The sequence below is a fragment of the Lutra lutra genome, chromosome 6, assembly GCF_902655055.1.
Source record: "Lutra lutra chromosome 6, mLutLut1.2, whole genome shotgun sequence".
NCBI classification, from domain to species: domain Eukaryota; kingdom Metazoa; phylum Chordata; class Mammalia; order Carnivora; family Mustelidae; genus Lutra; species Lutra lutra.
This window is the reverse complement of record NC_062283.1, coordinates 79,600,558-79,627,754: the sequence shown is the minus strand read 5'-3', so window position 1 is coordinate 79,627,754 and position 27,197 is coordinate 79,600,558. Positions and strand designations below refer to the sequence as shown.

Below are 27,197 nucleotides of genomic sequence, written 5' to 3'. Positions count from 1 at the left end.
GCCTACTTGCGATCTCTCTTGGTCAAATAAATAAATAAAGTCTTTAAAAAAAATTTCAAATCTTCTTTAAAAAAAATTTCTGCTAAAAATTACTAAAAATCTAGAGACTGATATATAATCAACAATTTTTACTTGGGAGATGATTAACAAGGGAGGTATCCTAATCTGTTTGATAAGGCATTTGTTTACCTCCACCTTCTTACTGCCATGGAAGGGAATTCTAAGTGTTGATGAATCAAGGTGTGGAAAAACAATATAGCTTCCTCCTCTATTTCCCAATAAAGACCTTGCTATAATGTCAATCTCCAGGCTAAACACCATGGCTTTCAATCTTTCCTGGGTCTGTATAATAACTGGTTGTATTTTTGCTTCTTTAACAGAAGCATCTAATATCTCTGATGTGTATCCCCCTCTGTGGAAAGAAAGTCCTGGTCAGTTCAGTGACTACAAGACAGAAAATGGAAAGTACATCATTAACTTCTGGCATTACCCCAATAGACTGGGGTCATATAAAATCCTCCTGAACAAGATGGCCAAGAATTTTGCAAAATTTTCACCAGAAAATGAACAAAATATTTTATAGGGACTGCCTGTACATCATGGATGGCACTATCATACAGGTAAGAAAGTCTCTTTTTCATCACAATGACCTTTTAAGTGTGAATTGATTAGGAAGTAGTACATGCACATTTAACATCATGTTTTTGAAAATTGATTTTTTCTCTCACTTTTCTATGACTTTTCCAGCATTTGCATAATATCTTGCTTAATTTCTAGCAAGTATTTATGGAATACCTCTTGCCTGCCTAGTTCTAAGCACTGAAGAGTACATACAGGAACAAAACAGTTAAGGTAGGAAGAGACTGTAGGTCTGGTCTGTGATGATATTTTAAGCTAGCGTTAAAACCAAGCTTGTGAGGGAATCTTTGGACATCCAATATAATTTCCATTTAAACATAAAGTCCACTGGAAACAATAACCAATTCCCCCAAAGGGTGCACACATCTATTCCTAGGAAAGTTTTCAGCCCTGGGTCCAGTAATGAGTGAATAGTGAAGTAGAATATTGGATATGGTACTTTCAAAATTTCATTTTCATTTTAGAATACAATATATGAGATTCTGCTGTTTCTTAAGTGGCTAATTCCACTTAGTATTTAATTGAGCTGAACTCTGTAATAGGACTGGAGAAAACCAAAACAGCAATACAGGTTATGAAATTAGCCCATAAAAGTATTTCACCAACAGTATGTTAAGTCTCAAAGATGAGATAAGGACTGTAAATACAAGAGTAGCTCAGGAAGGAGAGTGACAACTATGGGCTGAGAATATCATGGGAAGAAAGTAATGCTCAAGAGCTTGATGGGGACATTGTTAGAAAAAAGTGCTGGAATACAAATTACAAAGATGGCAATGATAGCAGGTTGAACCAGAAGACTGGTTGGCAGGAGAACTAGAATGTGAAAGAGTAGTGGGTGGTAAATTTAGGAAGATTGATGAGGGCCGGTTAAAGAGTCTTTAAAGTCAGACCTGGCAGTTTTAATTGGGCTCTTAAGCATATGATTTAGTTTAGTAATAAGCATCTAATGCTTACAAAATACTTAAACACTTTAAGTGCCTCTGGGTTGCTTAGCAGAGGTTTTAAAAATTATATAGTTTTATTTATAAGCAATAAACATACATTAAATGGCACATTTAAAATGCATTTTGGGGGAAGTTTGATATATATCCATAGCCTTGAACCTATCAGCACAAATAGTGGACATATAAGTCATTCTAAAAATTTTCTTTTCCCCTTTGTATTCTCACCTTCAAGAACTTCCCTAGTCTGGTCTCTCCCAGCTCTCCCCACTGCTCTAACTTCTCATGCCCCTCACTCCTCAACTTCATTGGTAACCACTGATCTGCTTTTTATCACTGCAGTTTAGACAGCATTATCTAGAATTTCCATATAGACAGTTGAGTGCTCTTTTTTAAGTCTATTTTATTTCAGTTGTCACGATTATTTTGAGATTCATCTGTCTAGTTGCATATGTCAGTATTTTTCATTTTTATTGGTTAGCCAAAATTTTAATTAGAATAATGTTTGAATTGGGAAGAAAATACTGGGAGTCTGAAGCAGGATAAGGCAGTGACACCAAAGAGAAAAATAGATGAAAAAAGGGAAGACTATGGCAAGCATGCAAGAAATTGGTAGTAGGATATCATTGCTTGCCGTCGAAACACTCACAGCATGGTTAAGAAGGCATTAAGGAGGGCACCTGATGTGATGAGCAGTGGGTGTTATATGCAACTAATGAATTGTTGAACATTGTGTCATAAACTAATGATGCATTATATGTTGGCTCATGGAATTTAAATTAAAAAAAGAAAAAGAAAAAAAGGAGAGTTAGAAATGATATAGCCATAAGACAAGAAAGAGCTGAAGCATTAGGTACTAGGATAAAGTGAATGTTGTGAGTTAGGGTAATCTGGGAATAGAGTAAGATTTGAAGTAAATCTTGGAAAAAAAAACCTTGAAGAGCTTTTAAAAAAAAAAAAGCAATCCATGAAGAAAGAAATAGAATGAACTAAAGGACAGAGTTTAGAGTTAGCGTGGTATATGTGAGAAAAAGACAAAAAGAGAGGGAAATGTGGGGAGGATGGGATATACATAATGTATGCTACAGCAGTAATATAATTTAAAAAAATACAGTAAATTTACACCAAAAAAATAGATTTGAATAGTAACAAATATAACATTAAGTTTGCTCTGGAAAAGTGGGGATGACAGAAAACAGTTTTAGTCAAGTTTATTGAGAATGATGTATTTTTTTGCCATGGGAAGACAAAGAAAAAAGTTCCTCAGAAGATAAAACAGCAGTAAGCAGGCCCAGCTTAACTGTAAAGAAGGCGAGAGTGCTGAAGATGTCAAGAACAGTAGTGAAACTCTGAACAGGAAATTCAGGGTGCAATCTTCCTTCACTGTCAAGGTCAAAGGCTCAGTCCCAGGTATGTGCAGTTGGAGGTGATATGGAGTCCCTAATTAAGGAGGACTGTGGAGGAGAAGACAGAGAAGTTAACAACATAAGGAAATCCTTAGATTATCATCATGGGCAAACATCCTCAAAGATGGAGTAGTTTAAAAAGGACAGAGAGTCTTAGAAACAGATTTCAAAACTCTCAGATGAGGCAAAACCCAAGAACCAGGAGAGGTAGGTTTCACATATTTGGATATTATTCCAGTTCAGAAGAGGAATAACAATTTTGAGAAATTTCCATGCATTAACAGAAATTACCCAGGTTTTTCCTCTTGCCCACTGAAGGGTAAGCAGCAGAATGAGAAAGTAAAAGAGAAACAAAACAGGTTCATGGGAAACAGAACCGGTGAAAAGAAAAGATCTAGTGAACACAGGGGAGGAACAAGAAAGAAGAATAAATGAACATTGCAGGAAAAGAGCACTGGGAGAAAAAAGGGGAGGTACCCAGTAGCTGGGCAAAAGAGAAGCTGGAGTGGCAAATGAAGAGCCAAAACAGTATGAGGGTGAAGCCAGAGATAACAGAAGGTTAGCAGGAGTAAAGAGAATAAGCCAGTATGAAAATGGTGGAAACAGGGATAGAGATGGGATTAAAGTCAGAGATCGTTGAAGGGAGTTGCAAGGAGTGTATGCAGAAGGTGCACAAAACTCAAGCGTGAATGCAACAGAATGGGATGTTTTGAAAGTAGGAGATGAGAGAGAATGACAAAGAGAAAAGAGATAAAAATACAATAATGGCTAATGTTTATGGAAGCACATACTCTCTGAGCTGAGCATTTTTTGTGCCTTTCATTTAATAACCCCAAACCTCTATGAAGTTATTATTGCTAATTTCTCAGTAAGTACATGAGAAAACTGAGGCTTGCAGAAGTTATTTATTCAGGGTCAACAAGTAGGTAGGTAAGCAATGAAAAAGGATTTGATTTTAAACAAATAGAGCCTGGATTTTGCTTATTATACATGAATAGTCACTCCCTAATATTGAAGATAAAGAGTAGTTAGCAAATGTAAGACACAGATGCAGAGGCTAAAAAAAATAGGGCCTATGAGAGAGAACAGAGCATTGTACAGACATCAAGGAAAAGGAAAAAATATGAATGGCAGATGGAAAGCAGAAAGTCATCAAGCGAAGGAAAGACAGTGATGGGAAGGCTGATACAATTCTTTATTCCTTTATTATTTATTAATTTATTTTATTTATTAATTATTAATATTGTTAATTATTATTTATTATTATTAATTATTAATATTATATATTATTAATTTATTATTATATTTATAATATATTTATTATATTATATTAATAAATTAATTAATAAATAAAATATTATTTAATAATAAACATATTATGTCTAGTTACGTATTGTATCTACAACTTAGAAAGGTGCCTAGTAAACTCAACTCTGGGTTTCCTCTCTTTTAGGCAGATTAGCTGATCCTACCCAAAGTACAGACTGTGGCCATAAGTCTGGGGCTCATCTGTGTATCTCTGTGGACAGTTGGTGGGCTGGTGAGTTCAATGTGACAGTCAAACCTCAGATTGATGACCTTTCCACAAAAAATCAACTTAACCTAGGATCCCAATTAAAGAAACAAAAAACAAAACCAGAATCATTGCAAAAAACATCTGTTTGACCCAAATCTGGATGTTTTGAAAATGAGTCTTGAGTTAAGTATTTTTAAAATTTACCAATTAGTTTATCCAATTATAAAAATATCAATTAGGGAAAATCAGTAACGTCAAAACTTGATTTAAATACATAAGACAGAAATAAGAATTTGTTATGTTATCAGATAAAACCTGTTAACAAGAGAGAAATATCTAGATTAAATATTAGAATATTATAAAGCTACATCAGATTTTCAGATTTAAAATAAAAAGAGAAGTATAGAATTCTGCTACTAATTTTTTTGTTTCAAGTTTTTATTTAAACTCTAGTTAGTTAATTCTGTTACTAATTTCTAAATTTTTCACTTACTATGCCTTAGAATTTAATTAATATTTTTAAATTCCAGCACAATTATTATCTGTGATTTAAAATAATAAATCTACAAGATATATCAATTTTGCTTTATGAAAATATGGTTTTTAGGAGAAGCATATTCAAATTGCATAAAACACTAGGGGAAATTTCTGATAAAATTTCCAAAGTTCCCAAAATTACCACTTAAGTTTTACATTTCTAGATCTTTAGGCTTACTTTTATGATAGATTCCTTTACTTTGAAAAAGACTCTTTTGTGTGTTAACAATATTAATAACTTTTTTTTTATACAGACCTTAATTATTATGTCTCTGCAATGCCCTTCCTTGCTGCAGTTGATTCTGGCATAATAGGGATATCATCAGACAAGGTCACCTTTCTGCCACCATGGAAAGATCAGATGAATTTTTGTTACAATGTTTCTAACTGCCATTCATCATTTCTAGAAGCAATGAAAAAGTGGAATGAATTTTACTAGGATTTTTTTTTTAGTGTTTTTTTTAAGATCTTATTTATTTATTTTGACAGAGAGATAGAGAGATAGCACAGGTAGGAAGAGCACCAGAGAGAGGGAGAGGGAGAATCAGGGTCTCCATAGAGCAGAGAGCCTGAAGCAGGGCTTGATCGCATGACCCTGGAATCATAACCTGAGCCGAAGGCAGACACTTAACTGACTGAGCCTTCCAGGTGACCCTAGTGTTTTAATTATACCCTTCAAGGGTAGCCAGATAATTTTTGAATAGCACTTAATGTAGCTTTTTTTAAAAAAATACATTAAACAATTGTTCTTAATGAAAAAAGTTGCTAATATGAAATTACTGTGGTTACAACAGTATTAGTATGAGTGGATTGCTGCATGACATCATACCTCATTAATATCCTCATTACCAATACTGTATCAAGGTCATGCTATCTACTATTCTCATACCAAATAAATTATATACACACATGTGAGCCCAGAGAAATTATGACTTAACAGTGCATGAAGTGTCTAACTCATGATAATTTCAGGTCAACTGAGCAATAACTGGTCTAGAAATACAATTGTGTAATAGGTTTAGTGAATTTGATCAGCTTATTTCAACTGTCTTGATAAAAAAAATCACATGAGTTGACTGAATTAGCATTTAACAGTCAGAATCGAATATTGATGTCCAAAGTAATGTGCCATGAGTGAAAGAGTACATGACTAAAGATGGGTTTCCCTTTAGTTCTCTTCAGTTCCCTTTAGTTTTGTTCATTAAATTGTGTATGATTAGATAAAACACTCTTACACTTGACACTTGGTGGGAAGTTCATTGCATGGCAAGAGAAATTCAAATGCGTAAAATACTAAAGGTGTGGTTCTGAGCAGTGTGAAATCCTGAACATTTCTAAAAACACATGGTTTATTCCTTTCGTATGGATTCAATATCACTAGTAATTAAAATGCTTGATATTAATGTCTTTAGGGAGTGTTCAGCATTAAATCTTTCATACCTGAACTCTTAGGAAAAAAAATGTTTTCCCCTTACTTAGAATCTTGAAAAATTATATTTGTACATAGAATTGATTTTCGAGAAGACAGATTGTTATAATTGCCTGAATATCAGTAACATTTTTTGTCTTTGGCAGCATGTAAAGTCACATTCTAGTAGCTTTGATGACCTGTTGGAGTACTTATGGGCTGCACATGTCTCATCTTTAGAGGTTGCTCGTAAAAATTTTCAAAATAGGTAAGAATGGATCTGAAGTTATTTTGTTTGGGAGCACCTGGGGGGCTCAGTTGATTAAGCATCTGACTCTTGATTTCTGGTCAAGTCATGATCTCAGGGTCATGAGATTGAGCCTCATGTTGGGCCCCACACTGAGCATGGAGCCTGCTTGAGATTCTCTCTCTGTCTCCCTCAGCTTCTCCCTGCCTGCTCACACTCTATATCTCTAAAAAAGGAACGAAAAGAAAAGAAAAGAAAGGAAAGGAAAAGAAAAGAAAAAGAAAAACAAAGATAAGAAAGGAAAAGAATGTTATTTTAATATGGTAACACTCTTTCCATCTATCTTTTTCATCAAAGGCTTTTTAAGTTTACCTATTCACCAATATGTCAAACATGAGGACATATTATGATAAAGAGAAAAGTGATGGGAAAATGTTTTATTGGATAAAGTTCAAAGCCATGTTACAAGTAGCAGGGGAATATATGAAGAAAAGTATGCTTGTACCACAAAACAGCAATAAAACAAAATGAATTCAGAAGTACAAGATTTTTTTTAAGGTTGTTTTAACACAAACTGATGTCTGTAAACAAAAAGGATGTGATGGCAAACAAATATAGGATCTCTGCCTCACTTTGAAAAGAAAATATAGCTTAGTTAGCATGTATTATAGGGGAGTATCCAAGAAGGATATTGGTTACCATACCAGATGGCTAAAATGTCCCCATTTTATAGCAAATGAGATTGAATAAGACAGCATGACTTAGTATGGAAGTGAATGACACTGTATTGGGGATGGTATCTGCCACCCAGAGTGAGACATGCTGTAGAAGAAACTAAAGGATGGGTGACTTGTTTAAAGTACACAACAAATATAGGCACTCATGTATGAGGACTTCTTGTTGACCAAGTACTGTTACCTTTCCCATTGACCGCAAATCCTATGAAGGTAAACAAATCACAGAATCAGGAAACTTACATTGCTTCAGATATTTTATTTCTTAATAGTGCTTCAAAGGCTGATTTTTATATTGGTCAACAGAAGAGCTCATCCTCTTGGCATGTCTGTGGGGTGAATTAGGATTGTAGCCTTCATAGTATCTTTTTGCCATGACTCAACGGCTTGATTCTGGTCACTGCCAGGGAGAGGGGAGATTATCAGCCAGTGAAATAAACAGGGGTTGTCAATATCATAATTGGAATTGAGATCAGGTCATTGTATAGAAAGTAGTTTATAAAATATTATTTTTTGTATACTTCCCCAAAGACACACAAAACTATATTCCTCTGGGAAATAGCATTTTTCATAGCAACTCTCAAAGCATGAGATCAGCTTTCTGTGTCTGAAATAAAACAACAAAGCAATATTTATTACAATTCTAGGAAGGGAAAGTTATATTGTCATGCACGGAATCGCTGAGCAGAGCACTCTTCTCATCTTTAGATGGGTTATTAGGAGATGCAGAGTTCAGAGACTGGTAGATTTTTAGCCATTAAGTGGGTTGAGTCATCAGTATAAGAGGTCTACTCAGGTGAGACAGTTGTCAATTGGCATTAGAGATATATTTATGTAAGGAGTCCATTCCTGATTGGCTGAATTTCAGATATGAGGGCATCTCACATATTAGATGCTTGCCAACACTGGTCACTGAAGCAAGTTTTTGTTGATAGATTCATGGAAGTCTAAAAATGGTTTTGTGGCTTCTTGTTACTATGTCTACGGAGAATTTGTCTTTTTCTAGGACCCACAAACATGAGCAAAACTGAGGGCATACCCAGGCAAGAGCTGAGAGGACCCCAATGTCTCACCTCCGACCACTTTGAGGGCCTGGACAAATAGGAAGTAAAGGCTTGGGCAGAGTTGTAAAAGGCCTTAGCACTGACGGCGTACCCCAACACATACACAGAGCTTCTCAGCAAAGGGTGGAAGACTTGAGTTCAGGGAATTTAAGAAAATCTTTAACCTAATCATTAGTGGACCATTAAGGTTCTGAACAGGGACTTCTGTGATGACTCACTACAGAGAACACAGAGTGAATAACAGAATTTTTCTAGGCAAGTCAATAAACAAATAATGACAAGAAAACCAAACAACAGAAAAACCTGGTAAGGGTGGGAATCTGATTTTTAGAGTTTCCACTTTATAGTGTCTAAACTATTCAGTTTTCAAAAAAAAAAAAAAGGAGAGAGATATGTGCAAAGCATGGGGAAAATAGTGCATACATGCACCGTTCCCCACCACATACACACACTTACACAGAGATAATCAGTCATTAGGAATTGTTCCTCTGAGTTCAGATGATGGACAAAATTTTTGAATCACTTCTTAAGAGCATGTGTAAAAAAATATAAAAGAAACTGTGTCTAAAGAATTTAAGGAAAGTGTGAATTGACATTAGTGTTTTACTAAGTAGAAATTATGAATAAAGAGGTAGAATTTATAGAAAGAATAGAAATTCTGCAGTTGAAAATTATTATAGCAAAAATGAAAAATTCACTTGAGGAATTCAAAAGCAGGCTTAAGCTGGCAAGAGAAAAAAATCCGTAAACTTGATTATAGATAAATTGAAATTAACCAGTGTGAGGAACAAAAATAAAAAAGGATGAAGAAAAATAAAGAGAGCTTCACAGACCTGCAGGAGAGTGGAAATGGAACTGTATTGCAGCAAAATTTATGTAAATGGTTAGAATATGTTACTATTAATATGAACTACCTTGTTTTAAGATAGATAGTAATTGTAATCTCACCAGCAAAGAGGAAGAGTTAAGAAATTAAAATGTAGATATATTAGAGAAAGTTGATAGAAAAGAAAGCATGGGGAAAAACATTTATACTGGAAAATATCCATTTAGCACAAAAGAAGGCAGCAATGAAGAAAAAGAGGACAAAGACATAAAACATAAGAACTGAAACAAATTGGCAATATTACTTGGATAGCAAAATGAAAGACATTACACAAAAAATACATGCCAACATTTCTTGTGAATATAGTAGACACAAAAATCCTCAATGTAATGCTAGTAAACAGAATCCAGCCACGTATAAAAAGAATAAACCATGGCCATATAGGATTTATTCTAAGAATACTAATTTGGTTTAGTATCTGATAACCAAATAATACACCATATTAATAGAATAAGGGGCACAAATCACAAAATTATCACAATAGATGTAGAAAAAGCCTTTGACAACACTCTTTTATGATAAAAAAAATTTAAAAAGACTAGTAATAGAAGAAAAGTTTCTCAGCTTGTTAAAGGGCCTCTAGAAAAACCTACAGTTAACTTCATATTGTAAAAGACTAAATGCTTTCTCCTTGAAGTGAGAAACAAGACAAGGTTGCCCATTCTTACATCTATTCAAGATTTCACTGGAGGTTTGAGCCAAGAAAATTAGGCAATAAAAAGAAATGAAACTAATTTAGATAGAAAGAGAAGAAATAATACTTTCTAAGAAATCTACTAGAAATATTATAATTAATATATGAGGTCTTCAAACTAGCTGGATACAAGGTCAACATCCAAAAATTAATTGTATTTCTATGTACTAGCATAAAAAAAATCCCAAAATGAAACTAAGAAAACAAATGCATTTACAACATTATCAGGAAAAATAAAATATATAGAAATCAAGTTAGCACAAGAACTATAGAACTTGGATACACTGAAAAATATAAGGTATTTTTGAAAGAAGTGAAAGAACTATTTAAAGGAAAATCTTCTTGTGTTCACAGATTGGAAGACTTAATATTGTTTAAATGGCAACTAAACTTACTCACAGATTCAATGCAATCTCTGTTAATCTCTTACTACAAAAGTACAGTAATCAAGACAGAGTGTTGATACATGATAATAGATATATGGATCAATAGAATAGAATTGGGGTCCAGAAACAAAAGCTGTTTTCAACAATAGTGTAAGACAATTTGATGGGTAAAGAATAATTTTTTCAACAAATGGTGCTGGGGGAACTGGCAATCAACATACAATGAAAGAAGTTTGTCTCCTAAATCAACAGAATTGACTCAAAATGAATTATAGACCTAAATGTAAGAGCTAAGCCTATAGATTTCAGTCTAAAGCTTTTGGTCTTTGGGTTAGCCATTTTCTTCTAAGATGAGACACTAAAAGCGAATGGGACAAAAGATAAAAATAGATAAAATACATTTCTTAAAAGTTTAATAGTTTTGGTGCTGTGAATGATACCATCAAGAAAATGAAAGACAATATACAGAATGGGAAAAAATATTTGCAAATCATATAACTGTAAGAGTTTTACATCTGAAATATATTTTAAATATTTCATAATTCAATTTTAAAAGACAAATAACCAATTTTTAAAAATGGGAAATTGATTTGAGGAGGTATTTCTCCAGTAAGTACATACAGAGATGCTAAAAATCATTAGGCACTAGGGAAATAAAATTCAAAACCATAAGATACCACTTTACAAACACTGTATTAGCTGAAATCTAAAAGATAAATAATAACAAGTGTGAGAGGGTGTAGAGTATTTAGAATTGCTTGTGGGTATGGAAAATGGTGCAACCACTTTGGAAACTAGTTAAATAATTCCTCAAAATATTAACTGAGTGTTATTTATGACTCAGCAATTCCACTCTGAGACAAATATTGGAGAGAACTGAAAATCTTATGTCTTCATCTGTTTTTTTATGTCCTGTTGGCTCTCCCACAAACTACACAATGTCTAGTTGTGCTGTTATTAAAATTGTGTGACCCTTAACTTAATATCCTTATGTATTCATATTTTCTCCTTCTTAAATTTGAGAGTTGGCTGCAATTTGATAAGAGCATGGACAGCCAACCAATTTTTCTATAATCAAGAACAATTGGTTATTTCATCCTCTATACTCCCATAGCTCTGTATGAACCATGTATATACAGGTATGTTTTTTTCACAGATAGTAACTGGGGGATATGTTCCAGTTACTTTCTGAATCCATAATACCTAGACCCTGATGTATGTATTACTTAGAGTAATTCCAGGGGGAATGTAACAAACCATATAACTTCCATAATAAGACTTGAAGGACATAGGCAAAATGAACAAGAAACAGCATGTAAAATGGTTCAAAAGGAACAAGCATGGTTCAAAATAGTAAGTTGTTTACATGGTCAGAAGATTGCTAGAACAGGTGATACAGATTATATATCTATATTATGTATATAGATATATATAGATAGATACAGATTATATAGATATAGATATATATCTGTAGAGAATAATTATGTGTTTGTATATGTATATCTATCTATATATATACACATACATACAGTTGTGTATGGGTGGCTCAGTTGGTTAAGTGTCTGACTCTTGATTTGAACTCAGGTCATGATCTCAGCCTAGTGAGATCAAGACCCACACTGGGCTCCAAGCAGGGTGAGGAGCTTGCTTAAGATTCTCTCTCAAAAAAAAAAAAAAAAATTCTCTCTCTCCCTCTCTCTCTGTCCCTACCCTCCCTAACTTGTGCTCTCTCTAAATTAATTAATTAATTAATGAAATTAACAAATAAATTAATTAAATAGATAAAATTATTCACTAAAAATTTGAAATTAAAATTTTTTTCTCAGTAAGAAGAAAAAGCAGGAACATAAATTGTTGCAACTACCATGGAAAACAGTGTAGAGATTCCTCAAAAAATTAAAAATAGAACTACCATATGATCCAGCAATTCCATAAGTAGGCATTTTTTTGAAGAAAATGAAAACACTAATCTAAAAAGATATACATGTTCATTGTGGTAGTATTTACAATAGCTAGACTATGAAAACTGTCTAAGTATCCATCAATGCATGAATAGATAAAAATATGTAATACTATCATATATATTACAATGGTATCATATATTATAATGGCATATATATATATAGAGAGAGGTGCTGGGTGAAATGGGTGAGGGGGGTCAAAACGTGTAAATTTCCAGTTATGTGTAGTTCATAGGGATGTAATATATAGCACAGTCATTATTGTTATATTACTGTACTGCATATTTAGAGTGAATCTTAATCTCATCACAAGAAAAAATTTTATAACTATGTTTGGTAACAAATGTTAATTAGACTTGTGGGGATCATTTCACAATATAGACAAAAATCATGTGTCTGATAGCCATTTGTCTGTCTTCATTGGAGAAGTGTCTGTTCATGTCTTCTGCCCATTTTTTGACATGATTATCTGTTTTGTGTGTGTTGAGTTTGAGAAGTTCTTTATAGATCCTGGATATCAGCCTTTTGTCTGTACTGTCATTTGTAAATATCTTCTCCCATTCCGTGGGTTGCCTCTTTGTTTTGTTGATTGTTTCCTTTGCTGTGCAGAAGCTTTTGATCTTGATGAAGTCCCAAAAATTCATTTTTGCTTTTGTTTCCTTTGGTTTTGGAGACATATCTTGAAAGAAGTTGCTGTGGCTGATATTGAAGAGGTTACTGCCTATGTTGTCCTCTAGGATTCTGATAGATTCCTGCCTCACACTGAGGTCTTTTATCCATTTCAAGTTTATCTTTGTTATGGTGTAAGAGAATGGTCGAGTTTCATTCTTCTACATATAGCTGTACAATTTTCCCAGCACCATTATTGAAGAGACTGTCTTTTTTCCACTGTATATTTTTTCCTGCTTTGTCGAAGATTATTTGACCATAGAGTTGAGAGTCCATATCTGGGATCTCTACTCTGTTCCACTGGTCTATGTGTCTGTTTTTATGCCAGTACCATGCTGTCTTGGTGATCACAGCTTTGTAGTAAAGCTTGAAATCAGGCAATGTGATGTCACCAGTTTCGTTTTTCTTTTTCAACATTTCCTTAGCAATTCAGGGTCTCTTCTGATTCCATATAAATTTTAGGATTGTTTGCTCCAGCTCTTTGATCGGAATGACATTAAAAGTAGAGATTGCTCTAGGCAGTATAGACATTTTAACAATGTTTATTCTTCCGATCCATGAGCATGGAATTGTCTTCCATCTTTTTCTGTCTTCTTCGATTTCTTTCATGAGTGTTTTGTAGTTCCTCAAGTACAGAACCTCTACCTCTTTGGTTAGGTTTATTCCCAGGTATCTTATGGTTCTTGGTGCTATAGTAAATGGAATTGATTCTTTAATTTCCCTTTCTGTGTTTTCATTGTTAGTGTATAAGAAAGCAACTGATTTCTGTCATTGATTTTGTATCCTGCCTAATTACTGAATTGCTGTATGAGTTCTAGTAGCATTACATTGTATACCTGAAAAAAAAAAAGAAAAGTTAGCTTTCTAGTATACATGACCAGAAAAAAAATACCAAGCTACCTAAAACAGCAAGAAAAATTCTGTTACTTCATTTTTAGTGATTGCCTGAAATGAAGATTATATGTTGTATGTTCTTCAAGAGATACCAATTTCAGCAGAAATTTTCCCAATTTTCATTGACTTTTATCTTTGAATTTTATTTACTTACTTTAGAGAGAGTGAGAGAGAGTGTGAGGGAAAGAGAGAGAGGGAAAAGGAGAATTCCAAGCAGACTGCTTGCTAAGTGTCCCATGACGCTGAGATCATGCCTGAGCTTAAATTAAGAGTGGGAGGCTCAATGGATTGAGCCACCCAGGTGCCCCATCTTTACATTTTAAAATAATGAGACTTGGTCACATTTCAGAGTTTATGTAAGTAATATAGATGCTTTATGAAAAGGGAAAAATATGATTAAAAACACTTTTGTTTTGAGAATGTAATTCCAAATTTAAAATCCTAATAACATCTCTTCAAATTTTAAAATCTAGGCGGTAAAATCAACACCAAGTTCCTATGATCTATACTCTAAAAAGTAGAATAATGTCATTTTGAACAAATTATCTATTTTGAAAATTAAGTTCATAAAATTCTGAGTATACTAATTCAAAATTCATACTTTTCCCCACTTGTCTATTAGGTTAAAATATTATTCTAAACAAGAAGCTGATTTTGTAAGAAGCTGGACTTTATTTGTGGATTATTTAGCTCCACCACGCTTTCCTCAACCTTAATTAGAACATATGAATTCCAGAAGGAGCTGCCAAGATGCATGCTTGTTAGTGGAGATAAAGTCCCCTTCATCAGTGATTTTAGTGGCTTTCAGAACACAATCCAGTTTGCCCTAAATCTTTTCCACAAAGTGCATAAGTATACAGGTAAGAGAAACAGAGAACTTTTTTTTGTGTGTGAATTCTTTATGTTGTGTTGTTTTCATACATATTGAAATGAAATACCATTAGAATCATAAATCATTACAACAGATTATGTAAAGGAGAATATGTTGACTTCCTAAGATATCTGTTTCAAACTTTTAACATTAATCCTTGTGGGTTTATGATTGGCTTCATTTAATGAGCATGTATTACAGGCCCTCCCTTATTTAGCGTGTCCTCTCCTCTGGGACTTTTACACAAAGCAGATCAATATCACCACATACTAATTTGACAAGGAGACAATGGAAATCTCTATTTCTTCCTTGGATAAATTTTGCTATTTTATCTTATTTTTGTTTTTAAAAGAGAAAGATACTAAACAAATATGACACTTGCCATGACTAACAGAACTATGAAATAAGTTGTGTTTTATGAACTTCCCTCATCCTCATCATTTATGATTGTAGACATAAAGAAAAAAACTTGACCCCTCCTTCAAATTCTAGTTATGAAGAAGGTATATTTGTTCAAAATTTCAAAATCCTAGGTTTACCAATAGTGGAAAACATAGAAGAAATTACATAAAGGTAAATTTGAAAATTACTTTGTCATTCAATTTCCAAAATACCATTTATCCTTATTTTACTGAGGAAAAAAAATTATGCATGTGTGTGTGTGTGTGTGTGTCTGTATGTTCCATTTGTATTCCCTAAAGCAGAAATCAGAAAAAGATATGAGGCAAAATAAAAATGAATGCATTATATTTTAAATGTAAAATTTGTATGTGTATTACTTAAGGTAACACTCACTGTTTTAATAAACAAATCTTCAAATTGGAATTGGAAAACTCAAAGGATTCTATTTCTGGCTCACATAATGATGATGTAGGATGTTGACTCAATTGGTAGGAGGCTTTCTTCCATGGTAATTCAGAGACCTAGGATCTTTCCATCTCTGTCTCCATCCTCCTTCACAGCTTCACTATATCCTCTTTATAAAGTAATTCTAAGAAATTAGCTTAAGAAGGCCCCTCTTTGAAAAGCCTAGCCTAGAAGTGACAAACTTATCTGTATTTCACATAACTTTGGTAAGAATGATAATACAGCCCAACTACATGCTGCATAGGAGGGACTTGGGAAAGTTAATTCTTGCCTGAGCCCCACTGTTAGCAGAATCATAAAATGTATTGATTGCCAGTCATCTTTGCCGCATTGTCAGATATAGAAAGTACAATGTAGGCTCAGATGATATGAACAAACTCTACTGGCCTAGTAGGTAGAGGGAGGCACAGAATGGATGGTTAAAATTAATCATATTTTAAAGATTGTGCACAACAGATTTCCAGATTTTTTAAAAATTCCTGTTTTACTACAATTAGCTTTGGATTTGTTAAGGAGTTCTGAATTGATTCTATGGGCTACAATAAAAAAAAAAAAAAGACAAGTTGGAATGTAGTTGAATTCGCTACTTTGTTTCCTATCTTCCTTTACTAATTGCATGCACTCATTGATACTCAGAATTCAGAAACAGTGCTTTAAGCCTTAGCAGATATTTTTAATTAATTCAAGTATAGAAAAAATAGGATACCATTAATAAAAATAGTTCTACAGTTGAACATGTTTGATGTATAGTCAGTAAACATACACTGAACCAACTTTTTAGTATAACATTCAGCTACGTTTTTGAGGTCAGAACATTTCAGCTTTTGCTTGACACTGGAAACTGGACTGCATTTCCTTTTATTTTAGTTGTTGTGCCCTGATATTTTTAAGTCTTCACATCTCCATATTTTGGCATTTAAAAAAATATTTATTTTCCACAACCAGACTTGTGAAAAGCCATGCAGGGAGAGTTTAGTCTGCAAAACAGACCACTCGTATGGCTGCTCTGCCTCACTGCTGGTGTAGAACAACAGGTAAATTTTGTGATTGTTGAGACTTGAGATTTTTGACATGTAAGCTCCAAGCACTGGTCTGCCACCAATCAGGGACCTCCATAGGGAGCCAAGAGCTCAGGGATAAGCCAAGAGTCCAGGGATATTAATGGAAATAGTTGCACATAAAATAAAGCAATGGGAAACAAACATGCTCTTCCTATCAGAGAATCAATAGAAGAAAAAGGTCAGTAGCTCCAGGCTCATGACTTCTGTGTATTTATTTTTTTGCTCATCAATTTATCAATCCATTCTGATACATCTGTCTTACTGAAAATTCATAACATTACTAAACACCTTTTCTCCATTTCTTAATATTTCATTTTTACTATAATTTCACTTATACTTATTTAATAATGTGTCCAATATATGCCTGTTATTAAAAATTAAAACACTGCAGAGTTATTAAATGCATGTAAAATTTATCCTCTTGCCATCATCTTTTAACTTCCATATCTTAATTCCTTGCCTGATTCTAATTGTTTAAATTTTAGGCCTATTCCTACCAAAAAACATTTACATGAGGTAGTGAATAGATAAAAAATAAACAAATAATTGGATTAAAAACTGTGCTGTTTACATAAATGAGATTATATGTATGGCACTGCTCTGTGCTATAAATTTTTCAGTAGCTGTATGTATTTGAGATATTCGCCAGTCAGCAAATATTGACACACATTAGTCTCTGAGTGGACTGATATTCTTTTGGTTTTAGGTAGTGCAAAAGTGAAATTCACTGTGTACTTTAATTAGTTTAATTTGTTGGGTTAGTGACAGATTATATTGCTAGGAATGAATTCATGGATCAGGTGTTGCCAAGTGGCAATTAAACAGTGTGCTATGGATTACATTCTTGTCAAAACAAGAATAAAAACAAAACAACACAAATTATTTAAAGTTCATATTTCTTCAAGACACCAAAAAATGAATATTAACAAACTTTCTAATTTTCAAGAATCTGATACGAGAAAAATGACACCTCAATCACTGCTGTATCCATTATTTTCTTTAGTTACTTCTGCATGAGTTTGAATATGAAGGCAAAATTTAAAAGACGTAATTTTAAAGAGCAAAATATTGTTTTATTTAAGAATTTATATGAAAACATGCTAATTTTATACTAATTATACTGAGTTTTGTTTTTAGATAGTTTCAACATTGGTGATTAAAATTAAAATTTTACCTAAAACTATTACATATCTTTACTATTTTTCTAGGAACAATATCTTTAACTTTATGGAAAACTTTAATGAAGTCAACAGTTGCAAGGAAACTGTTTCTAGAGATTTTGGAATTTATCCTTCACTCTTTTAATTAAATGCTCTGGAAATTGTATAAAATAAAAATCTACAATGATAATTTCTCAAAGAACAGTATTCTCAAAATTTAGTCCTTGCATGTTTGCATAATTCTGTCATTGTCTATGTCTATATTTTAAAGTTTGAATTAATATGTTGCCATTAATTTGCTTAATTAATAATTAGTAGATAAATATCAACAAATAAAATGTATACTTTTTAATGTAGATTCAGTTGAATAACTGATAAATGCTGATTAAATTAATAAAGGTCATAAAACCTGATTGGAATTTTGGATTTTATTCTATCTAAATCAGTTTTGTGAAATTTGGAGGAATAGATTTTCATGGTCAATAGGCAAGAAGCAGAAGATTTTAAATAAAATTTGGATGATGAATTTAGATGTCTAAAACATTTAAAAATGAACTATTTGTTTAGAGTGTATTACCTGATCCATCAATACCTTGGGAGGTTGTTATTTTTCTCAAAGTTAGAAAAATTATGTTATTCTCATATCTCCCTCTCTCTTTCTCTCTCTCTCTTTTCTTTTTAGTTCATACTTATTATGGAGCACTTTAGGGTCACAGAGGGTAAATTTCTCTCCCCCACCCTGCCTTTTTTTTCAAATTTATCTCCTTTAAGAGGCAACAATGTGTCCTGACAGGAAAGTGGTTTTCCTCCTGCTTGTCTTCTTGGTGACTTTCCTTCCATAGCTTTTATGCAGCTTGCTGACAGGTTGTACATAGGGTTCCAACCACAGGCAAAATGTATCCACTAACAAACTATTTGGTAAAACAAAATGAATAAATTGAGCCAACAGGTAGATAGTATGGTAAAATAATCAGCACTGTTATCAGAAAGACTTGAGTTTACATCTAAGCTCTGCCATTTTTCAACCAATGTCAACTGGTTAATCCCAAACAATTTATCAGATTCTCCTGTACCTCAATATACTTATTGAATAAATGAAAATTATGGGAAAGAAATGAAGATGAATAAAGAGTCCACAAGATTTTTGTTCTAAAAATTGGCTAGTTTGGGACGTCTGGGTGGCTCAGTAGGTTAAGCATCTGCCTTTGGCTCAGGTCATGATCTCTGGGTCCAGAGATCGAGCCCCACATTGGGCTTCCTGCTCAATAGGGAGTCTGCCTCTCTCTCTCTCTCCTTCTGCCCCTCCCCACTGCTCATTCTCTCTCTGTCTCTCAAATAAATAAATAAAAACTTTTTAAAAATGGCTAGTTTTTAAAATTAATTATTTTTATTAACATATAATATATTATTTGCCCCAGGGGTACAGGTCTGTGAATCGTCAGGCTTACACATTTTACAGCACTCACCATATCACATACCCTTCCCAATATCCATAACCCAACCACCGTCTCCCTACCCCCCACCCTCCAGAAACCCTCAGTTTGTTTTGTGAGATTAAGAGTCTCTTATGGAAAAAAAAAAAAAAAAGAGTCTCTTATGGTTTGTCTCCCTCCCGATCCCATCTTGTTTCATTTTTTCCTTCCCTACCCCCATACACCCCACCTTGCTTCTCAAATTCCTCATATCAGAGAGATCATATGATAATTGTCTTTCTCTGATTGGCTTATTTCGCTCAGCATAATACCCTCTAGTTAAAAATTGGCTAGTTTAATAACCAAAAGGCAATGAGCATCCAGTCTAAAACCTACAATACAGTAATTGTGATACAAAATATAGGTTTGATGAATAGGACATCAATAAGATAACTTGAATCAAAACTACAGAAAGCCCAAAGCATGAAACATACATATAACAAACTACAACTCTACCATTCCTAGAAATCATATTCATTTGCTAATAACTTTTAATCATCTGTATTAGTTTCTTTTTGCTATTGTAACAAATTGCCATAAACTTGGAGGCTCCAATATAACAGATTTATTATATTACAGTTCTGGAGATCACAAATCAAAAATGGATTTCACCATACAAAACTCAAGGGGTTGATAAAGCTTTGTTTTTTCTGGAAGCACCAGGGAAGAATTAAGTCTCCTGACTTCAGCAGCTTCTAGAGGCGACCCTCACTCTTCAGCTCATGGCTCTTCTTTCATCTTCAAATCAGTAGAGCAGCATCTTCAAATTTCTCTTTGATTCTGATCTTCCTGCCTCCCTTCTTTAACTTATAAGGATCATCATGATTATAATGAGCTCCCCCAAATTATCCAGGATATCCTCCCATCCCAAGATCCTAATTTAATCACATCTGCAAAATCTCTTTTGTCATCTAAATTAATATCTTCATGTGTTCAGGAGTTCACACATGGACATCTTTTGGGGGCCATTATTTTGATACCACATTATTCATAATACTATCACTGTACTGTATGCATTCAAAGAGGGTTACAGAAGGGAGGTGGGTGGTGAAACGGGGTAACCAGATCGTGGGTATTAAGAAAGGCACGTGTTGAGTTGAGCACTGGATGTTATATGCAACTAATGAATCACTGAACACTACATCATAAGCTTATGATGTACTATATGCTGGCTAATTGAACATAATGAAAAAAAAAAACAAAGATAGATGTAAGAAAATGACACCTAATAGTTGCATAGCAATAAACACACAATAAATTTCTGAGTATATCATTACAAAGTAATAGGTGTGTTTTCTATTGATGGTTGTAATGCAGTAGTAATGGATTCTGTATCTGAAATGGTGGTTGGCAATATCTTAATTGTTAACATTACTAATTAAAAATTAGAGTAATTCAATTTCATGGAGTGAAATTGCAAAAAATAAAAATAAGCAAAAAGGGAGAAAGATTTATGTAAAGAGTACAAAAATACTGCATGGAAACAGTGGGACAGAAGACCAAGTGGTTTTCATTGGCTATTAGAACAAGAGCTAAAATCATCACAAACCTAACAAAGTTGTCTTTATGTATTCTTCAGTTTTATGAGAACTCACTTCTTTTTCTTTCTGGGCATAAATTTATTCTTTCCTTGCTATACACAGACTGCTTCCCTTTCTCCATCTGTACATGACTTATCATTTCTGACTAAAGCTCTAGAGTCTACATCAGTTTACAAGTTATAGCTGTGAGCCCATATTCTTGTCAATGTACAGACTCCCTTGAGATAGACTTCATCTGGTGGAATGTACTTCCTGTACTGATTCTCCTGTTAGTTATGCACACTAGCTCCAATGAACTGTGGACAAAGGCTAATATAGTCACAGAGTAAAATCATCCATTTTATGTAGAGAGTGAGTGAGTTGTTTTTGCAAAAGAGCATATGCACTCAACAGTTATGACCAGACTATTCATAGATGGCCACCCACACCTGAGGTTCAGGTCAAATACTGAAAAATTTACAGGAAATATATACAGAATATATTTGAAAGACATATCTGTATTTATATATTTTCTTAAACATCTATGAAAGAAGACTTCAAAAATGCAAGATTTTTTGTGGTCTCATATTTGCATTATTGCTTTAAGAAAATTAAACTTTTAAGTAGAAAATTTTAGAGACTGGAATTTATGCCACATTAATCTCCTGATTATCTTATTTTCTTATATTACCTTTATCTTTATCTTATATTTACACCTTATGTAATTGGGTCTTGATTTTTCTATCCAAACAGTGTCTTTAACTTTTATGACTAGGCCATTGACTACTATACATCAGTTACTATAATTTTAAATGTTTAAATTAAAACTACCCATAGCTAAGAAGTATGTCCCTTTGTTATCACACTTGCCTCTTGCTACCTTTCTTTTTTGCAGAGAGTATTTTTTCTATTATTTCATTTTATCTCTACTATTTGCTTATTGCTATTCAAGCCACTTTAAAAATACAAATTATTTAAAAATAACAATCTGTTGTGTTTAGGAGGGTAGCATACAACTTTAGTCTGCCATCAGATATTGTGTCACTTTGTGTGTGGTACTAGAATATTCCCATTTCATCCTCTTCTTTGCACTATTGATACAAATTTTACTTATACATAGGGGATAAACAAGTCGCCAAATTTTTCTTTAAATAGCAATTGTCTTTTAGAGAAATTACTAGTGAATACACACATTTTATATTTGCTTTGCTTTTTATCATATCTAGCAGTGTTTTGTGGGGTTTTTTGTTTTTTACTTTCTGTATAGTATTAAATTCCTTCTGTCTGAAGAGCTTCCTTTACCATCTTCTGTAATGCAGTACCTCAGGCGATGGCTTTCATTTTGTTGGTGGTAGTGGTAATGGTAATAGTAGCATGATAGTCATGTTGGCTTTCATTTGTTTCATTGAAAATCTTTATTTCTCAATTTTTAAGTGCATATATTTCACATTATAGTCTAGTGACTTGATGGTTTCTGATAGGATGTCTGTTGGAATCCTTACATTTATTCTTCTTTATGTAATTTGCCTCTCTGTCAAGCAGCCTTCACTATGTTCTCTTTATCTTTGTGTCCCATCAGTTTGAGTAAGATGTGTCCAGGTGTGTTTGGGGGGAATATTAATTAATTAATATTAATATTAATTCTGCTTGGTGTTCTAGGAAATTTTTAGCTCTAGGGGATTGATATTTTTCATTATTTTAAAAAATTTCCACCAATATTTCTTCAAACATTACCGCACCATTTTCTCTCCTTCCTCCTTCTGAGATTGCAAGTACACCAATGTTAGATTGCTTAATCACAAAGCTCCTTTATGTTATGTTCTGGTTTTCTACTCTTTTCTTCTTTAGTTTCATTTTGATTAATTTTTGTTGACTTATCTTTGAGTTTGTTAATTTTTCCTCAGCCATGTAGATTCTACTGATGAGCCCATTAGAGGCATTTTTCACCTCTATTACCATGTAATTTTAAAATTTTTTCTAATATTTCCCCTTGCCTCTTTCTCATGGTTTTAATCTCTCTGCTGAAATTACCCATTTATTTGAGCAATTATCTGTCTTTTCCACTAAAACCTTTAATATCATAATTATTGTTTAAATTCCCTGCCAAATAGTTTCAACGTCTGAGTCCTAAGTGACTAGTTCTGCTGATTTCTGTGCCTCTTACTTTTTTTGTGTGACTCATAATTTTTGGCCGAAAGCCCAACACATGTGCAAGACCAGAGAAACCAGAGTAAAGAGTGTTTATGCTCAGAACTGGGGAGGGAAGAGGTGAGCAAATCTAGCCAAGGGTTGAGCTGTTGTGTTTTGTTGTGTTGTCGTATCACTACTCTGTAATGTTCTTTTATGGTTAGAGTATAAACAGGACTGCAGGAGAGTTCTACTCAACAATGCTTTTCCACCCTCAGCTTTAGATTTTTTTCTGCATCAGCCTGTGCCACAATGAGGGTCTCTTTATGGTTTTTTATGTTTTTTTCTCTTCTTCTAAGGTTAGAAGTTTGTTATTATTTGATGCTTGTTAGCCTGGGATAGATATGCAGGGTCATTCTCCATTGTCCTGGTTCATCCTGGGCCTTAGTCAGGCCTTACATTGCTGACTCTCCAAGCCAGAACTTTAGCAGTGACTGAACCCCAATTAAAGGTAAGCATTTCTTTTTTTTTTTTTTTAAGATTTTATTTATTTATTTGTCAGAGAGAGAGAGGGAGAGAGAGCAAGCACAGGCAGACAGAATGGCAGGCAGAGGCAGAGGGAGAAGCAGGCTCCCTGATGAGCAAGGAGCCTGATGTGGGACTCGATCCCAGGACGCTGGGATCATGACCTGAGCCGAAGGCAGCTGCTTAACCAACTGAGCCACCCAGGCGTCCCAAAGGTAAGCATTTCTAATGAGCTAAAGTCAGGTTGATTCCCTGCCTTTCCCACAGAGCTAGGATTTTTTTTTTTTCTGTGCCTTCTCCCAGTTGAATAAGGCAGTCAGACTTGCTGCCTCTCTACCAGCAGATTAAGGATTTTGTGCCATTGAGTAGATATGAGGAGAAAGCTCTGAGTGGGGTGTGCCTTTTTGGCAGTCTCCCTTCCTCCAGGCACACACCAAGAAGGAGCCTTTTTCAGTTCTGCCTTGTCCCCAAACTCTAGCAAATACCCAGGAAGACCCATGGAGAAGAATATTTTATTGCATAAGATGTGACTTTAAGTCTGAAGCTCCATGGATTCTATTCTCTCATGCAAGCATATACACAGCAATATTCCCTCCCAAGATCCTTCTTGGGTTGGCTATGGCTTTGGGTAGGGGGAGGGTCTGCATCACAGTTTGCCTTGTATCTCTGTCCAATTCTTCTTCCTTCTGGTTTGTTGGTCTCTATAAATGTGTTGTACCCCAAACTCCATCTCAGCATATAAATCCAGAAGACCCAAATCAAATACTGTATGTTGGCTAATTGAACATAATAATTAAAAAAAAAAAGAAAGAAAGAAAAAAGAATTTAAAATTTTTAATTATATTTTTTAAGTTGAAAATTTCCATTTTTCTATATGATTGAGTAAAAACATCTTTGCCTTCTCCATTCCCTAGCAAAACTGAACTTTCCAGGGATTTTTTTCAATGGAAAATTTTCTGATTTTTCTGACACTAGGATCTACTTAAAATCACACCACTTACTATAGGAAAGGAACCTGAATAAGGGAGTGAAAATAAGCAGGGGAGAGAGGAAGCACTTAAGGAAAGAAAATAAAATAATGAGTCTTTTTTGTATCACTAAAACCACTATTAAATGGCAGTTACAGGAAAATCCCTGGACCCTCACTGATAGATACCACAATGTGTCAGAGAGGCAAGGACTATAAGAAAACACAGCCTTGCAATCTTACCAAATGTTACAGAATTTAGGAGACAATGTTTCAATAAGCCACTAATTTAAGAAAGTATTGACTAACAAACAAATAAATAAGTGTTATTGAATGATACAGTATGGTTCTAATTATGGTGAATTTGAGAGGAAAAGAAATGAATAATATATTACCCCTTTCCTGGAATGGTTTATGATTTCATGAAGAAGGAAGATTAGATATAGTTTGTATTTTAATATATTTATGCATCAAAAATTTATTTCATTTAATACACACAAAAATTTGTTTATTCAAAAAATACTTATTTGTACCTGCTATATAAGAGTCACCTTCCTTGGCCATACTTACACAGTAACAAGAAAAATAGAAATCTCTGACCCCATGAAGGTTATAGTCTCAGGCATGAATTAGATAATAAGAAACTTCATAGTGTTAGTAAATATTAATGCAAAGAAAAAATAACAACTTAGGGAAAAGTGATAAAGAATGTTAAAATACATTAGTCATCTTAAATGTAAAAAGATTCATCTGTGAGGTCTTGGTAAGGAGGAGGTATTTCAACAAAGATGAAGCTGAAAGGGAATGAGCCTTGAGGGTATCTTGGGTAGGACTATTCCAGACAAAGAGGAAGAGCAAGCATTATGGCTGGAAATTGGTAGCAGACCAGGACTTTTAGAGGAGCAGAAAAAGACTATTAAACAAGGTGAAAAGAAGTAGGGGGTATAATTAGAGCAATATTGAATTTGGGAGGCCAATGATTAGGACTCAGGTGTAAGGGCAAATTATGTAACTTCTTGTAGATCATTGTGAAGATTATTAAAAAAAAAAAAAAGCTTACAATGGAATAGAGAACAAATAGAAGGCTTTTGAGCAAATGAGTGACCAAAGTAGCTTCTCTGGTTGAAACTAGACTATAGAGGTAATGGGAAAACAGAAGGAGCCTATTGAGATCATCCAGAAGAAATGTGCTGTTATCTTGGACAATAACAGCATGGCAATAAGTAGTTCTACTCTGGCTATATCATGAATATAGTGCCAATGTAATTTGTTAATAGACTGGGTGTGAGATATAAAAGAAAAAAGATGTTATAAATTATTCCAGGCTCCTCCTTCCCTTCCTTTCCCTTTTTTTCCCTCACAATTCAGTGCAAAACCGATTAGGGTAAGATGGGAAATGGGCATAGGAGAAGGGGAGACAACCTAATGTGAAGATCAAGAACCCAAGTAAAGTGAAGAAACTGTACCCACAAAGAGGAGTCTCAATGTAAGAAGAGTCTAAACCTGGCTAGAAAGATTTTCCCAGAGAGGAGAGGCCCAGTATGGACCGCCATTCAAGTAGTATGAGGAGGGAATTCAGTGATAGAGGCCACATAGCATGGGATATTGGAGACCAAATAGGGTGAAGAGGTCATCCATATGGAGGACGAAGTTGTGACATAGATGACAGATTGACTTATGTACAGAAAAATTAAATAATGGAAGTGAGTTTTTTCCATTATTGGAGAAGGATGTTACAAATATGAAAAGTATGATAATTAAAATAAGCCCTATGCTGTTGAGTTAGAACTGGAGGTATTGGAGGGATCTCATGGTTTTCAATATAGATAGATTAGATGAGACACATGAATGGTCTGTGAGTAGAGACCCAAAATTCCCCAAAATGATAAACACACCTACCACTCAGACCGTGACTTCAAAATATCATTTTCTGATAAATGGAATAGAATGCCTTAGAGAAAAGGCTGATTATGCTTGAGGGAAGTATGGAAATGATAAGCTTGGCATGCCTTGTTAGTCCAGGAAACAATGAAGTGTTCTAAAATGGATGGATATATTGTCAAAGGGGCTTCCACTGGTCAATACTGAGACAATGGAAAATTAAAACCCATTGAATAAAATAACAGAACAAGAATACATAGAGATACACATAAATAAATGAATACATTTAAAAAGGATATTTACATAGGTTCAAAACACCTTCCAAATACATATCTATAAAATAGGGTGGGAGTCAAGATGGCAGAGAAGTAGCAGGCTGAGACTACATCAGGTAGCAGGAGATCAGCTAGATAGCTTATCTAAAGATTGCAAACGCCTACAAATCCAATGGGGAGATTGAAGAGAAGAAGAACAGCAATTCTAGAAACAGAAAATCAACCACTTTTTGAAGGGTAGGACTGGTGGAGAAGTGAATCCAAAGCTACGGGAAGATAGACCGCAGGGGGAGGAGCCAGCTCCCGGCAAGCGGTGGAGCAATGGAGCACAAAATCAGGACTTTGAAAAGTCTATTCCTCTGAGGGACATCGCTCCAGAGGCTAAACCGGGGTGAAGCCCACGTGCGGTCAGCATGGCCCCAGGTCCCTCAAGGTCACAGAAGGACTGGGGGTGTCTGAGTGTCGCAGAGCTTGCAGGTATTAGAACGG

The 27,197-nt window shown here is 34.2% G+C and overlaps 1 pseudogene; it reads left to right on the top strand.

Moving 5' to 3' along the window:
* Positions 1-319: 319 nt before the first annotated feature.
* Positions 320-27,197, top strand: part of LOC125103201 (protein LEG1 homolog) — a 40,992-nt pseudogene continuing 14,114 nt past the window's right edge.